Here is an 18,473-nt window from a genome sequence, read left to right as displayed (position 1 = left end):
GTTGTGCACATTGAGAACCATATGTTGTGGTGTACGCTAACGACAAGCAATATATCGTAAAAAGGGAAGCAAAGAGAGTGAACCAACACCGATACTTTGTTATTCGTATACTGACGACGATGTCAACGCATCTTAGGCTTCCTTTATATGTATTCAAAATCGCTAGAGGTGATTTTTTTCCATCGCTGATCACAACACTGCAATTCATCCTGTCGACAACTCATCCACTTGTTCCAGACCTGAGCTTCTTTGACTTCATAAGATTGACGAGTTTTACGCCAACTCGACCTAGATTCCAAAGAAACTTTGTAAATTGTGAAAATATGTGTAATATGAGTGAATTCAGTGTATTGTGCATCTGTGAGAAAATCAATGTATCACACTCGATATTTGAATATTACATTTATTTGCATTTTCTCTCATCAATTCTACACATAACACTTAAAATGAGTACTCGATACATAAAACTTACAACCAAACTAACTACTCATTGTTCTTTATCCGATTAATTATTTTTAGACGTTCCAAAAAATCTTTCGCGATGCACACGCGTTTCCAGTGAAAAAAATAAGAAAACAATAGAAAGAATAGGACTTTTGCTACACATACATGCATAGCATCTGTTGGGCACACATTGCAGATTCACCATTTGTTTCCGTTGTGGCGATTCAAGATTTAATCATCAATTATTTGACGGATTTTTATCTTTTTGTACGGTAAAAAATTTCGAATAACTACAATTAGTGAAAATTATCATTTTATTATTTCATTTTGTAAAAAAAATCCATAGAACACTTTTTGGCGATCACGAATCGGCTGAGTCTAGCGAAAAACAGTCTTTAATCTAATTTCTAGATATTTAAAACTAATAAGATAGAAAGTGAATTACGAATTAACAAGATTAACTACTTTTTAGGCGTTAAAAATTCAATATTGATCAATATCTTATCCGAAAGAAAGCAAAACAAAATCCGAACACAACGTTTATATATTCATACAATTCACAAGGTACATCTCTTATAGCAATATATTCTGCAACAACGGAAAATGCAATAATTTTTGGTAAACGTATTGTTTAATATTCGCGCCACTTCGGTTAACCTGGGTCACAACTTGAAAATTTCCCAGTTAAGCGCATACCGAATTTAATTACTTAAAACAATTTTTCAACGTAAAAGGCAAACATGTTAGCTTGTGGAAATAAGTTTCCATTGCCTGATTTTCGTGTTGAATATTCTAAAATAATTAATTTATTTAAATTGTTCTTGCCGGTCCATGCTAATCATATGGAGCTGTCACTTTTGCCTGCCCAACAGATGACTAATACACATGCACTGTGCAAATGCCCTATAGAGATAAGTGACTTTCACCTACGCACACTAGTGAACGGGTAAACCCGTGTAAAGTAGCTTTTGTTTCTACCAAACTGAAAATCATCGCATCTCGTTGCTTCGACTTTTATCACTTTTTACCATTTTTGGTCGATTATGTTCAGCAGCTTCTTCCGATTTCTGTTCACGAATGAAAAAATTTATTCAGGAACAAGTTTAAAACATATAATGAATGTTCAACTGAATATTTGATTGGCTGCTAAAAACATAGCATTGCAAACAAAACAGCTATTTGTAAATATTTGCCTCAACTAATTGCACTAACACATTCGTACGTAAAAAGGTCTATAGACCGAATTTCTTGGTTTCGAGCAAGACATTGAAATTTCGGTAGATTTATAGTTCATGTCATCTCCCAGATGGTCTCGAGGTACGATGCTGGCCTACGACGACTGGCGTAGGTTCGAGTCACGGCTTGGGAGAGACTGTTAGTGTCAGTAGGATCGTAGCGCTAGCCCCGCAATTGTCCTGTACATCAAACAGTTGGCTGCGAAGTCTATGTATAAATAAACAGAAGGTCGAGTTCCGAATCGGAATGTAGCACCAAGGCTTTGCTTTGCTGTTATAGTTCATGGATCTTTCTGTTGATTTTTATTTTTCATCTAGAGAAAAATACCAATCGCTGAAGAATCTTAATCCAAAGTTCCAGATAAGAACCCCATTGCCCATAGATTGCTGTCGAATTTAATAATTACCGGACCACATCAGACTTTAAGCTTGAACATTCTGTTTGAAAAAAGTTTATTTAAGAAACTTTAGAACCGATTTGAGCAAAATTATTCTCAAATGGTCTAATATTAACTAAAAATTTTTTCAAATAACTAAAATTTTTCAAATTGAGCGTTCATGCCATAAGGATTTCAAGCATAAGTAAATAAAAATGCATTTAAAACCGTCAAAAAATATAAGCCATCATAGCTGTATGGTATCAATTTCTTTTACGAATCTATACGTGTATGTATGTTTGTTTATGCGTGTGTATCTGGGAGTGAATTTATGTTATTGTATTTGTGTTATAACTCCACTAATGAGGTTGTGTACAACATCTGGCTGCAGCTTTTTCTGTACGGAAACCCACTTTCTCTTCATGTCCTCCTCAGATTTGAGCTCCTCCGCTCGGGGCCGGCGTCACCTTATTTTCCCAAGTGGGTAGTTCATGGGTGGCAAAGGCGTAGCCAGGGGTGCGATCTACTGATACCTGAACATAATTTTACGAAAAATCGAGAGTGCATCAACAACGGGGTGCCAATGAAATGTTTAAGAGAAATTAGATTTTAGAATTTCGTTCAGTAGTAATGTTTGCATTAAAAAAAAGACCTTTTTCGGATGGGGATAGAAAAAAAAACAAGACAGATAATTGATTTTAATGAATTTCCCATGGATGGTAATTATATAGGCTCACTTGCAAAAGCAAATCCACGCTTTCTTCATTTTATTTATCAATTCCTCCTCAATTTTCGTGTCAAAATTCTTGGAGCAAGTCTTACGCTTCTGGTTTACTCATAAACTCTGGATGAGACGCAGCTGAGGAACGTTGGATGGGTTGGCCGACCTGGGTACCGCATTGATTTTCAGCCGCTTCATCTCCTCCAACGATTGCATTGAGTAGTGATCTGGCCAGAACACCGCGTTTTCGCCTCTATGGTACTTTTTAATGTACGACACAACATCCAGCAGGCACTTCGTACTACAAACTTTTCGCTTTCGCTGATTGTCAGCAACAAAAGCACCTTCTTTTGGAACTTGGTGTGTGAAATAAATTCTGTACGGAGCTTTTCGCTGATTGTCAGCAACAAAAGCACCTTCTTTTGGAACTTGGTGTGTGAAATAAATTCAGTACGGAGCTTTTCGCTGATTGTCAGCAACAATAGCACCTTCTTTTGGAACTTGGTGTGTGAAATAAATTTCATCTCAGAGCTCACTTTCTTCGTGGGCGAAGTAAAATACGGAGTGCCCTGCCAGTCTTGGCCATCCAGCGTGAGATAGGTCTCGGGGTCCACCACTACCATCACGTTGCGATTCGCCGGAGAAATCGACTCGATCATCTTATTCAGCCGCTGACACTGCGACATCAATGAACGGGACTGCCGCTTTCTGATGTCCATGTTCCCCAGGTACTTTTCCACTGTTTGGCCGGTTGCACCGACCTCCCGTTCAAGCGCACGCAGCGATGTAGCCACTTTTCCCTCGGTCTTCCGTTTCAGCATTCTTTGGAGTTTCTTGTCGCTCAGGGTCGTCGGCCGTACGGAACCGGTCTTTCTTTCGATGCTCTGATTGTAGTCCAACAGTGCCAAGATGTTGTAGATACCGGAACAAGAATAACCGGTGTCCCTTTTCCGTACGATGTCCTTCTACTTCTACTTCTCAACGGAGTAGCTTCACTGTTTTCACCATTACGGTTAGAGTTTGAGTCATTTTTTTTCTGCTGACTCATTGGTTACTATGATTGATGCTGCATGGGTAGTTTTGTCAGTGCGTGTTAAGGTAAACTCATGAAAAATCGTCATTTTCGGAGCATTTTTTTAGTGCAAACGTTAGGGCTAAACAATTTTGTCTTCTCGAAAAAAGTCTCCAACCAAAATTCGAGCTTGATCGGACTTCTGATGAGGTTTCACTTACAGTCGTGAAAGTCTTACATTTTTGACCAACTTAAAAATGCACAAGAGTAGTTTGAAGTTTCCGGAATCTAACTTTTTTTATAGGATAGCAAATCGCCTAGAAATGCATGAAATATCGAGATCTGATGTTATTTCATAAAAATTTGTTTGAAAATAAAAAATATCAGGGACATTAAAACTTTTGCGTTGGGAGACTCGAGCTACATCAGAACACACAAGAGATCAAAAAACTGTAACTTTGACCGCTTTGAGGCTCTACTTCCCGAAGTCCGTTCGAGCTTAAATGGCATGGGAAATTTCTACGAGAAAACATTGTTAATCTTTAGAACTCTATCGTAAATAAAATTTTCTATCGTAAATGAAACAATTGAAAAAATAATCCTTTTTCCTGAGAAACTTTACAACTGTACATAAATTTGTAGATTTATAACCTCTCGCTCAACAATATCCACCGAAAAATCTGTCTCTCACAACATTACTTGTTTTGGTTTTGTCCGATAGTTCCGTGTGGGTAAGTACCCACATGGATATTTTCCGAGTGGGTACTACTACCCATACTACCCACATGAAACGCCGGCCCTGCCTCCGCTCCCGTAGTGTCTGCTTCATTACAGCTCAATACTTTTTGATAGGCCTTAGTTCCGGTGCTTTGGGGGGTTCATGTCCTCGGGTAGGGAAGTTGGCTTCTTAGCACTCTTCCAGGCCATTATTTGAATAGTGGTACGAGGCAAGATCTGACCAGAGCATCTTAAGTCCCTCGTGTTGCTTTAACAGAGAAAGTAAACGCTTCTCCCCGTTTACAGTCCCGGTAGTCACGAACGGCACACTGCTTTTGCCACATGAGAAGATCGCTTTTCAAATCAGGTATTCCTCGGTAACCTTAGACAGTGGACAGTGATGCCCCGGAAGCTACCGGAAGTCCGCCTTGAAGTAAGTCTCATCATTCATGCTGAAACAATGAGGCTTCGTCAGCATCTGGGTGTACAGTTTCCGGGCCCGTAATTTCCCCACCGTATTTTGCCGTTTGTCACGATTTGGAACCTTCTGCACTTCGTACACCCAACGCAAACGGGGAACATTTTATTACTTTAGGGCAATTTTTTATTACTTATTGTGTCTTATGACTGCGCATTATACACAAAGAGTAATAACCAAAAAATAATAAAAATTATGACGGCCACACGCTTGTATGTGTTTCTGCAGGAGAACATACAGCCAAGCACCGCAATGCATGTGTCAGCAAGACTTCACTCGCTGCATTTGTATTGATGCAACGATCAGGCTCATTTTTGTCCCATTCATCCACACATAATTAGAATCTCAACCGTCAACCTCAAATGTCTAATTAGAAACACTTTCGTTTCGTCCCCCAGTGTTTACTTGAAATGGAAATATGTAATACTGTCTGACCAGAGTTGCCGAAGTTGCGAATTGTTCTGGATGGGCACGAGTATTGTATTTTCAAACAGGTGCAAAAGAGTTTCCATGAACCAATCAGTATGTGTTTTAGATATCTTGCAGGAAAGCGAATGTTTTTGTTTTTCTCTAACGCAGTTTACAGATCGTGATGTCATTTCAAGACGCATTTCAAGTCTTTGAAATCATTAACGTTTGCATACTCTATGACGGGGAAAATGCTGCTTGGCAGCTCTCGTCATATTTTTTCTCTACTCCGTATGCATAAAACGAGCGAACTAATACACGCACACCGGGACCGGATGAGCAATATATGCGACGGTGTGTGATTTTTTTTTGACTTGAGATGGAAAGGGAGCAGTTTTCGACAGAAAAAAAATCCTGCATGGTGTTGAAACGACCATTATTAGATAGTCGTACTCCCGTAACACGTGCTAAATATATGACAGTATGTGTTGTTACTTGAATGGGGAAGAATTTTATTGTCTATTAAGTAATAGGTTTGTTACCTAAAAGGCAATTTTGCGCTATTGCTTCTAAAGTGATAAGGAAAAGTTTCGCGTAACGTTTAATCACTAGACTCACTGTTGACGATTTTTCAGGTGCTTGCGTAAAATCAATACGCAACGTTGCTTTCCGGGTTCTCGGGAAAATTTTCAAAAACCTAACGGCGATAAAAATACACTCCAAACTACTTATACTAAAATTTTCAAGACAAAATATTCAATGGATAATTATCTATAGAGTTTTTCTCAGCGAAAATAAGGACTACGATTGGAAACTTGGGACATTAAACTGCAAATCGTTCTGCTTCAGGAACTTTGTTGGACAGGACAGAAGGTACGGAAAAGCGGGCACTGATCGGTTACTTTCTACCAGAGCCGTGGCACCACCAGCGAGCTGAGAACCAGCTTCATAGTTTTGAGCAAGACGCGCCAACGCATGATGGGGTGGCAACCGATCAACGCAAGGATGTGCAGGTTGAGGATAAAGGGCCGGTTCTTCAACTACAGCATCATCAACGTGCACTGCCCACATGAAAGAAGACCCGATGAAGAGAAGAAAGCTTTCTACGCGCAGTTGGAGCAGGTCTACGATAGCTGCCTGCGGCGGGACGTAGAAGACGTCATTGAGGACATGAATGCCAACGTAGGATGGGAGCCGATGTACAGACCAAAAATCGGGTCTGATAGCCTGCACGTGGTATGGTTGTCCGAAGTACCTTCTTTCCCCGTAAAGATATCCACAAATCCACCTGGAGATCACCCGACCAACAGACAGAATCGAATTGACCACGTTATAATCGACAGGAGGTTCTTTCCGACATTATCAACGTTCGCACCTACCGCAGTGCGAATAAACTACCTAGTAGCTATGTGCATGCGCTCGAAATAACGGTGTAAAACGCCCACCGAAGTTGAATGCCGCGACCAAATTTTGAGCAACTGCGGGACGCCGGGGTTGCACAGGAATATGCGCAGCAGCTCGAGGCAGCGTTTCCCACGGAAAACAGCTTGGCGCAGCTACTCTTGAAGACGGCTGGAGGAGCATTCGATCCGCCAAAGGTAGCACTGCTGTTGCGCTACTAGGTACAAAGGCTTCGAATCATAGAAATGACTGGTTTGACGGCGAATGCAAACAGTTAGTCGAGGAGAAGAACGTAGCACGGGCGAGAATACTGCAACATCGTACGGGGGCGAACGTGGAACGATACCGACAGGCACGGAAAGAGCTGTACCAAGCTAACGACACTCGAAAGCTCTACGAGATGCTGAACAGTTCCGTTAAGGGCTACGTACCGCAATCCGATATATGCAAGAGCTTGGACGGCAACCTCCTTATGGACGAGTGTGAGGTGATCGAAAGGTGGAAGCAGCACTTCTATGAGCATCTGAACGGCGATGCAGTAGAGCGCGAGAACGGTATGGTAACTGATCTTAGTGCACAAACAGAAGACAACAGGATTCCAGCCTCCGATCGAGGAGGAGATTGGCCAGCTGAAAAACAATAAAGCTGCTGGAGTGGACCAACTTCCCAGCGAGCTGTTGAAATACGGTGGAAAAATATTGGCTAGAGCCGTGTACTGTGTCACCGCTAAGATTTGGGAGGAAGAATGAGTACCGGAGGAGGGGATGGAAGTTATTGTGTGCTCATCTCATCTACAAAAAGAGCGACAAGTTGAAGTGCTGCAATTACTAGGCAATCACTTTGCTAAACGCTGTCTACAAGGTACTCTCCTAAATACTATGCCGTCGACTATCGCCTTTTGAGAAACAGTTCGTGGGGCACTACCAGGCGGGATTCATGGGTGCCCTGCCGCGGTTCGACAGGTTATGCAGAAATGCCGCGAATACAACGTGCCCACACACCACTTATTCATCGATTTTGAATCAGCATACGACACAATCGATCGAGACCAGAACTATGGCAAATTATGCACGACTACGGATTTCCGGACAAACTAACGCGGTTGGTCAAAGCGACGATGGATCGAGTGATGTGTGTAGTTCGAGTATCGGGGGTACTCTCGAACACCTTCGAAACCCGAAGAGGTTTAAGGCAAGGTGATGGTCTCTCGTGCCTACTGTTTAACATTACCCTGGAAGGTGACATTAGAAGAGTGAGGATTAACACGAGTGGCATGATATTCCGAAAGTCGGTTCAACTGTTTGGCTTCGCCGACGATATTGACATTGTGGCTGGGACCTTTGTGAAGATGGTGGATACGTACATCGAACCAAAGGCTGAAGCCAAACGGATTGGACTGGTCATCAATGTATCGAAGTATATGAAAGGAAGGGGTTCACGAGAAGACAGCGCTAATCTCTCACCTCGAGTTCAAGTTGGTGGTGATGAAATCGAGGTGGTCTATGAATTAGTGGACCTGGGCTCACTGGTAACTGCCGACAACGATACCAGCAGAGAAATCCATCGCACATTATGGCAGGATATCGTGCATACTTTGGTCTCCGGAGGACGCTCCGATCAAGTAGAATTCGTCGCCGTACCAAGTTACCCATCTACAAGACGCTGATCAGACCGGTAGTCCTCTACGAACATGAGACATGGACTATGTTTGTGAAGGACAAACGCGCTTTTGCTGTCTTCGAGCGGAAGGTGTTGCGTACCATCTTTGGTGGACTGCAGATGGAGAACGAAGCGTGGTAAAGGCGAATGAATCACGAACTGCAGGAGCTGCTTGAGAAGCCATCTATTGTCCACACCGCTAAGATTGGCGTGGGCTGGGCATGTCGTAAGGATATCGGACGATAGCTTGGCTAAGCTGAATCTTGAAACTAATCTGTCAGGGACGAGACGGAGAGGTGCTCAGCGGGCAAGGTGGGTCGATCAGGTGGAAAACGACTTACGGACCCAACGCAGACTGCAGAGCTGGCGAACTGCAGTCATGGACCGTGTACGAAGTACATGGTGGCTGGTAGAGAGCGTGGTAGCTCGTCGGATTTAGTGCTGCGCTGGTGACAGATGGGGAATCTTTTGAAGGAGTCAACGAATTTATTTACCTGGGTACATTGGTGATATGCGACAATGAGGTTAGCAGTGGGGTAAAGAGGCAGATAGTAGCCGCAAACGGGGCCGTCTACGAATTGCATAACCAGCTGAGGTTCCGCAGCCTGCAAACCCGTACAAAACAAGCACTCTATAAAACAATGATTCTCCCGGTGGTCCTGTATGGCCATGAAGCGTTGACGCTGAAAGAAGCTAATCGGCGAGCTCTTGGTGTTCTTGAGCGTAGAATCAATACGAAGTTGCGAATCGTCAACCAGTACGGACGTGTTTTAAGTAGCTCTTGGCCACGCGCGAATTTAAATTTTTGTTTTTTGTTTACATTCTTTTTTCGCTTGTAGGTGCTTTTGTGCCAGTAAGTCAACTCAAGCTCCGGGCGAGTAAGTTTGTGCGTAATTTACACTTTTTTTGTAAACATGACATCGTTAGTTAGTGGAAACTGTGTGGTGTGCGGTTTTGGGTCTTCGAACAACCGAAACTTATGGAAGTGTGAGGGGTGTTCCCTACGATTCCATGCCGCGTGCGCAGTTGTTCAACGAAACAAGGAAGACCAGATTAGGTCCTACATGATGCCAGCCTGCAATGATTGCCAGGAATGGCGATGGAATTAAATTTTCGTCACCTGGTACACCAGCAGGCTCTTCTTGCTGACTTAGTGAAAAAGCATAGCGAAGCAATACACAAATCGACGTCCACATTGAAAAAAATTGGAATCGTTCAAGAGGCACTCGAACTGCAAGAAACTCTATTCGATGAACTAAAACAGGAGCTTTCGTCTGTTAAAAAAGTGAACTCTCCTACAAAAGTAGTGAGACAAATCAATAACCACGTGACGACACTTTTCGACGATGCTATAACTTCCGCTAAAATTAACATGACTGAGTCGCTTGGGATACTTAGCAACTCTATTACAAATAAGCTGACCAGTCATATTGATGAAATAACTAATAAAGTCGACGAACAGCTTGAAGCTGTTAATGAAAATTTGATCGATGTGGCCACTCCTAAGACTCAATGTAGTGTACCTGAAATTTTGGAAGAATTTCGAATAATTGGCAGAAAAATTTCTGAGTACACGCCGAGATTGATGCCCATCGAAAACAGCATAGGCTATCCAAGTGTGGCAGATGAAATAACTATGGCCGGCCAGCCTTCGAATGATCTTCCAAACAGTGGATGGCGCTTCCTTGGTTCGAGAAAAGTTTGGAAACAGGACTGGACAGCGTACGATACAAAATTACACCGTATTATGCAGCAGCAAAAACAAGCTGACAAAGCAAGAAAACGGAGGGCCAGAAGACGAAATCATTATAGGCGAAATAATTACAACAGAAACAACAACCCTAGGCATAACCATATCATTCACAACAACAACAACGGTAATAACAACAACTCTGTCTATAACAATAGAAATAACTACAACAGCAATTACTACAATAATAATAACAATTCCAACAACAACCGCAACATTAAGAACTACTTCAACAATAACAACAACAATCAGAACCAGAATCGCAACCTCAACTTTAACAGAAATCTCAATAACAACCATCAAAGTACCAATCGAAACAACTACAACTTCAACACCAATAGTAACCGTAGATATACCAACCCCAACCGTGACGTCAACAACGGTTTTTGGAATAATAACAATAGCCCCAACTATAACATGGTCAACAGGCAACAGAATAACGTCACCAACTCCTACAATGATCAACAACACACCAACTCTAATCGTTTCCATGCAAATCAACTGTTACCACCTGACAGAGTGCTTCTTGCAGCAGCGAAAGACCGATTCTCCAGACCTCAAGCTAACTTCATTTCTACGATTCAATTTCAAAGAGGCGAAACTCTAAGCCCATACCCGGCGAACGACGCGTTTCCACTTTCTCAACCCCAGATGATCAGCGATCCTGCACACCTTCCTACTTCACAATGCATTGCGTGCTCATCTAGGCACTCGTGTCTTCAGCGCAATTGACTCACTCATCAGAGGACCGTTGCTGGTGATAATTTTGTTCAACCTAGAGATGTAGGAAATGACGCGACCTGCTCTGCTCTGGTAAACACTCCTGTTAATAATGACTCTCATTCTTCAGCTTCTACACCCGAACACCCCACCACTACCGAGATCTCTGTATATTGCCAAAATGTTAACCGCATCCGAGGCGCTCACAAAATTAACGAAATTCAAAAAAATTTACTATCCTGTTCATTTTCTGTTATTTTAGCAACCGAAACCAGCTGGGATGAGGGTGTTCGCAGCGAAGAAGTTTTCGGTTGCCGATATAATGTCTATAGAAATGACCGTAACTATCAATTATCTAAAATGAAATCCGGTGGTGGTGTTTTGATTGCGGTGTCAGTAGACTTTAATTCAGCGCTTATCGACACCATTCAGTTTAAAGAGTTCGAACATGTTTGGGTGAAAGCAGAACTAGCAGGAAAGACACACGTATTTGTCTCTGTCTATTTCCCTCCAAATAATGCGCGTAAAGAAATCTTTGAAAAGTTTTTTCATGTTGTTGAAAAATATTGCATCTGAGCTGTTACCTGAAGTAAAACTCCACATATACGGTGATTTCAACCAACGCAACATTGATTTTATTCCGGACATCGATAACCATAGCATTTTACTTCCAATTATTGGCGAAAATGAAACGCTGCAGCTTCTTTTTGATAAAACCTCTAGTCTTGGCCTTAATCAAATAAATCATGTGAAAAATGGACAAAATTGCTATCTGTTAATGTCCACCATTAGTGAAGACTTTAGTGTGACGAATTCATTACAACCATTATGGAAAAACGAAGTTTATCATACAGCAATAGAGTTTGCTTTATTTGTGCATGTGAATAAAAGACCTAACGAATATGAATTCGAAGATGTTTTTGACTTTCAGTCAGCAAACTATGATGAATTAAAACATAAACTAAATAGTATCAACTCACAAAATGTATTGTTTGAAAACGGAAACGTCGATTCGGCTATAGAAAATTTTTATAAAATATTATCTGATTTATTTATTAGCGAAATACCATTGAAAAGAAGAAGACGTCATGGCAATTCCAAATACCCAGTCTGGTATAATAGACAAATTAAAAACTTAAAAAATCGCAAACAAACAGCATACAAAAAATACAAAACTCATAATAATCGTGATGCTTTAACAACTTATCTTAACATTTGCGGCGAATTAAACGATGCCATTAGTAACGCGTTTGAAGAGTTCACATTAAAAACTGAGCTTGAAATTAAATCCTGTCCAAAAAATTTTTTCAAATATGTTAAATCAAAGTTAAAATCTGAAAATTTTCCTTCAAAAATGCAACTGCATGACAAAGTTGAAGAGAACCCGGCATACATCTCTGATCTATTTGCTGATTTTTTTCAACAAAATTATACAACTTTCTCAGAATCTGATCGTGACTATACATTCTTCACCAACTTTCCTGAGTTTCCCAACTATTTCAATATTGAACATGTCAGCGCACGCGAAATTGAAGATACTTTTAAAGCTCTGGATGCGTCTAAAGGTCCGGGACCAGACGGAATACCGCCAGCATTCATGAAACATTTTGCTAAAGAGCTAACTTCCCCACTGTTCTTGATTTTCAGTATGTCGCTGGAATCCGGTTGCTTCCCGAAATTCTGGAAAAACTCATATCTAGTGCCTGTGTTCAAATCTGGTAAAAAATCCGACATTAGCAACTATCGAGGCATAGCCATTCTTTCCTGTATACCTAAGCTTTTTGAAGCAATAATAAACAAAAAGTTATTCCACCAAATAAAAAATAGAATTACCCCAACGCAACACGGTTTTTTCAAAGGGCGCTCAACAACAACTAACTTACTCGAGTTTATTAACTTCTCTTTGAACGCAATGGATAAAGGTAGTTATGTTGAAACCTTATATACTGACTTCAGTGAAGCTTTTGATCGCATTGATATACCCCTGCTTCTCTTCAAGTTACGAAAAATTGGACATTAACTGATTACTGTTAACATTCACTGATCACTACAATACAATTATTAATAAGGCTAGTAACATGCTCAGTTTTATAAAACGTTTCTGCTATAATTTCCAAGATCCATACACAATAAAAACACTTTATTACTCCTATGTCAGGTCACTTTTAGAATACTGTAGCATTGTATGGTCTCCGTTTTCTGCAACACATGTTAACAGAATAGAATCAGTGCAAAAACAATTCCTGTTTTATGCACTTCGTAATCTACGATGGGCGTCATTTCCCCTACCATCATATGACGAACGCTGCAGACTTATTGACATCCAATCATTAAAAGCCCGTCGTGAATTCGCAATGATTTCATTTGTTAACGATATCGTATCTCAACGTATCGATTCACCCGAAATATTATCAAAACTCAATTTTTATGTACCTTCTAGAAATTTGCGAACTCGGACTTTGTTTTCTTTAAATCATCAACGAAACAATTATGTTAAATACGGGCCTATTAATCAAATGATGTTAGTGTATAACCAACACTGTGAAGCAATTGACTTTTCTATGTCGAGAACTAAATTAAAACAATACTTCAATTCAACGCGCAATTTAAATCGATAGAAAACATTTATTGTAACAATCCGTCAAGTAGAGAATTATTACTCAATTATGTATAATCTCTTTTTTTGCTTCCACTAGTATAAATAGCATATAGCATGTAAGTTAGTTTTAAACATATGTAGTCTACTTTTGTTTGACGAAAATAAAATAAATAAATAAATATACACTGTGAAAATATTTTTTTTTCTGGGTCAAATATTCCAAATTGTCACAAAATCTAAAATTTCTTAAAAAACACCTTTTCGAATACATTTTATTTTGTACGAGTGTTATTCATGTTACCTTAACACCAACAGTTATTTCTTTTAACCACTTATTTATATACTTCAAAACTGTTTTATGTATAGAAGTTGCTACTGCTAAGATGCCAATAACCAAAAAGTAATAAAGTTACGCGCTTGTATGCATTTTTGCAGGGGAACATACAAGCAAAAGCCGCGTTGCATGTATAAGCGAGACATCATCTGCCGTGTTTGTATTGATGCAGCGATCTAATTCATCTAAGTCACGACAGTGTGTGTTGTAAATCGACTGGAGATGAGGATAATTGTTCATTGAACCTTTCAAGTAGTGAGTAAAAGTTTTGCAAGTTGTTGTAACGGTTATTATTAGATACTCGTGATTTTGCAACATGTGCAAATTATATGACAGTAAGGGTTGTTACTCAACAGGAGAAGAATTTTATTACTTATAAAGTAAAAGATTTGTTTCACGAAGGAAAATATTTTTTAATTACTCTCCAAGTAATAATTTAAAGTTCATTAAGCAGACAATGTGTGCAGTAGGGAAAGCGAAAAATAAGCGAATTGGAAATACGTTACAGATTTGGAAAAAAACCGCATCCCGACGGGACTTGAACCCGCAGTCTCCGGAATTGCGAATTTGCGGGTTCAAGTTGGGAGATTGCGATTGCGTTCGAATAATAAGTTAAACTTTTGCGTGTAGGTATATAGGTAATATAGGTAGGTATGATAGCATGGCAGTTATAATCGATTGAATAGTTAATTATACCACAAAAATAGAGCATTGGATTTGTATCATGCTCTTAGTGATAATTTATAACAACAACAGAAAAAAATCCTCAAAAATAAGTTCTGAGTGAAAATGATAAAATATTCAAACGTTCATAACTTTTTTGTTTTTTATTTAACCATCACCAAATTTTGACAGATAGTAGTACATATTGTCGTCTTCAATGTGTAAAAAAATTAGATTTTTTAAAAAGGTACTTTTTAAGATATTTTAGATTTTGTGACAATTTGGAATGTTCGACTCAGAAAAAGAAATATTTTTATGGTGTATATATTTTTTTTAGAATCGCAATTTTATTACCTACAACTTTGCTGAAGAAACCATTACAATCAAACAAGTCGTTTTTCTGATACAGAATATTTTATTTCAACAGTCACATTTTTGGATAGGCTCTTCTGAAAAAGCAGTCGTGAGTCTATATGTAAAACTGGTAGTGTAGATTGACCTCTTTATCAACTGGGAACAACTGTGCAAAGTTTCAGCGAAATCGAAAAGGACATCCTAAAAAAGTATTTATTTTTATTTATTTTCCATGGAATGCCTCTTCTTGTTTCGATTGGTCCTTCCGCTTATGGTGGGAAGTGGTGGATCACAATTGCATGCATGGTTACGAATCAATGTAAAAATGCGTTTCAGTTCCTGCCAAATAGTGTCAAAATTTATTATATTTGAAGATACTAATTGGTTCAAACCTTTTCACTGGCCTGCCGTAAAAAACACCTCGTAAGTGAATGTTTAGGTGATGATCAAATACACAAAAATGAATATTCCGGTAATAGTAAAAAACTACCAATAAAACATCAAAACTACAAGCCAGCGACCAATTTTCCGCCTCAGGTTGTAATTTTTGTTTCCCGATGAATACCCAATTAATATTCCGCCACGTTTTCAACTGACACGTGACGTTGGCTATTTTCCTGTTGTGCAGCAAAAACTATCTGAAAACTGTACACCCAAGCGGACCTAGGCTCGCCCCCGGTGGGGGTTACAACGAGCTGCGGAGAGAAACAATTTCCCACAAACTATCTCTGTTAATTCAACCGAATCGGGGTCGTGTGCCTAGCGCCATTGTTGATGAGCGAAAAGCGATGGTTCCCAATGCAAGTCCCGAAAGGGAAAATTTCCGAGCGGTTTGAATCATTAGTACGCGTTTTCTTTTAATTTGCAAACCCCCTCCTTCTGGACAGGACCACTTTCTTTGAATGATGTTTAGAATAGGCAGCATTTTTCGAATGACTGTCAGTTTGGGTGTATTCTATCTATTCCGGTTGCGTCGCTGGGTGGAAGGAGAAGAAAACTAATCACTCGGTTGATTCTCGTTCTGCCATGTTCCAGAGTCAAACCACGCAAGGTTTAATTTCTCCTGTTTTGTGATTTTATATCAGCTGCGTGACCTGATTTTAGTTTTTTTAGTGTCCATTATCCTAGCCGCAGCAAGTACCGAAATAAGCGGCAAGCCTGGAAGCAAGGATTGATGAGCCTGGTGCCGCATACGCAACTAGCAGTGCATTATGGCGATGAAAATATTCGCTCGACACCTACAACAAGAAAATCACCCGGATCCCGTATATGTCTATATGTTGTTGCTGTTATCCCCGCGGCGGCACTCAAACGGATGCCTAGGCTGCAGGAGAAAGCGATAAAAATTCAAACGCGCTGATGAAGCACAGAATCACGATGGACAGCAGGCGAAGGGAAGCGAAGCTTCCTCTGGGTGCCGTGGAAAAACTAACTGCAGATGTAGTGAATAGTTAAAAGATGCTGGGCCGTCGTCGGTGAATGACAAGTAGTCAAGTGTCGCAGTGTGGATATGGAGATGAAAGGGATGCGTGTGTGGAATCACGAACCAGGGTAAGGAAATCTGTTCAGTGAATTTTCCCTGGACGTGACTACGAGATTGTAACCATCTAAACTGGTGTCACAGTAGAGCATTTCCATGCCAAATGACCGAATGATTAAATTTTGAGTGGCCCTTATTTGAATATAACTTGGTTTAGAAAACTGAATGTTTGTCGTGAAGGAATTAATTTAGTTTTTATTATTTTAGCACACACTTCATTAACATACACTTTGTAATGGTTTAGAATACTTTGGTTGTGAAGCAATATTGTCGAACAACGGAATGCAGGGTCTTCTACGAAAGACTCTTGAGTCTATGAGATTTCTCCACAAATGGAAATTCCCAGTTTGCAAGCCCAGATTTGAGGGGGCAAATGCCCCGGGCCTCCCGCTTGAAGGAGCCCCCCTAGTCCTAGGGCGACCTTTTTTTTGCCTGTCACCTTCCAGAACGATACCTCTAAATTTTTTATAAAAAAAAGGCCTCACAAACAAATTTGCCCCGGGCCCCCAGCGTCTAAATCCGGCCCTGCCAGTTTGCTATACCAAACATGTATGCAAATTTTCATTGAAATAAAAAAGTTTTGTATTTTTAGTTCATTCTGACTGGAAATACTCAGCAGCAGTTGATAGTGAAATTGCAAACAGCGCACTTATTCAAACTTAAATTGAACCAGTAAAAATATCCGCAAGTAAATTTTAAAAACCCTGTCGAGAACCGGATATTTATTATTAACATCGCAAGATTGGTTCTAGTATCGCAACCATTATTTGTCATAATTTTCCAAGTAGGTCTCATCAAATCGATTGTAGTCACAAAAGATCGAAAGGGCGATGAATATTAAATGATTGCTCAGATAATAACTTCTCTAACATACCGTTCTAATTCAAGTTTCGAATTAGCTCAAACATCAAGGTAAATTTCGTTTCATGTGTGGCCAGGAATTCTCGACAATTCAAATCTAACGATCAATAAGAATACTAATTATATATCGCCCATTCAAAGCACATTACCACAACAGCCTTTGATGGCCCGGTTTGTAACAAATCAGGTTACTGACCCTTGTAGCTTCCGGAATAGAGGCACTCGATTACCAATAGCTTAGTTCACTTAGAAAATCGCTCGACGGATGAGATAGAAGTTGGTCATTGCAGCTGGCCAACAAGGCGTGTAAACCTCATGACATCAATCATTTTCGCGGTTCAGAAAAACCGTTCCGTATACATAGTAAAACACAGGCTGCATCATTCGCCACCACATACAGCACTTTCGTATCGCAGGTGCCAAAAGGGGTGACACGTTAGCGTCAGATGCGGCCAAAGCCTTTCACGGCTAGGCTCTAAAAACTTTCTCTCAAATGGTTCGAATTTTTTGTTTTGTTTGAAACCTCGTTTGCATTGTGCCCGTCGATGCCATTTTCCCAGCACGGCTAAAGTCTCCCTTTGTTGGCCATTGTTCTCTATTATGCGGTATATTACCCTATTGTAGTTTCTCGTTCTCCGAAAACTGTTACACAATTTTCATGAAAAGTTTGATAGGGGTGGTTACAATTGTAAAGAAGCTATTTTTTCTTCTTTTCATAACTAACGCATATAAAACCTTTAGAAAATAGGTGCTACTACCAAAACTATTTTTTTCTTCTTAATTCATCAATCGCTCTATTTTGGTCACTGTTGTCACATCCTCGAAACGATAACTAAATTGAAAACAAAATCAATGACGATGGAGTCGCCGCGGTACGATCCCGGGCATGCCGGGGAAGCAAAAACATGACCGAGCGGGCGGTGGTGGCACTTTTGAAGTCATAAAAATAGATAGCCAATGGCCTCCAGCGGTTTAGTCTGTTTGCTAGATAGATGCGCGACCGTTCTATGGTTCACAGTTTTTGTGTATGTGCCACTAGGTACATGCGGCTGTTATCTTTTTTTTTTTGTATTTATACTTAGTTTTCCACAGCGACAATTTTTTCGGTCAATTACATCAAGCCATCTCCGAACAAGTTTGGTTTAACTAGGGTCATCCAGCGGGAAAACCGTATCAGCTGGTGCAACAGTATTATGTGAA

The sequence above is a fragment of the Wyeomyia smithii genome, chromosome 2 (assembly GCF_029784165.1).
Source record: "Wyeomyia smithii strain HCP4-BCI-WySm-NY-G18 chromosome 2, ASM2978416v1, whole genome shotgun sequence".
NCBI classification, from domain to species: Eukaryota; Metazoa; Arthropoda; class Insecta; order Diptera; family Culicidae; genus Wyeomyia; species Wyeomyia smithii.
Note: the sequence above shows the minus strand (reverse complement) of the source record.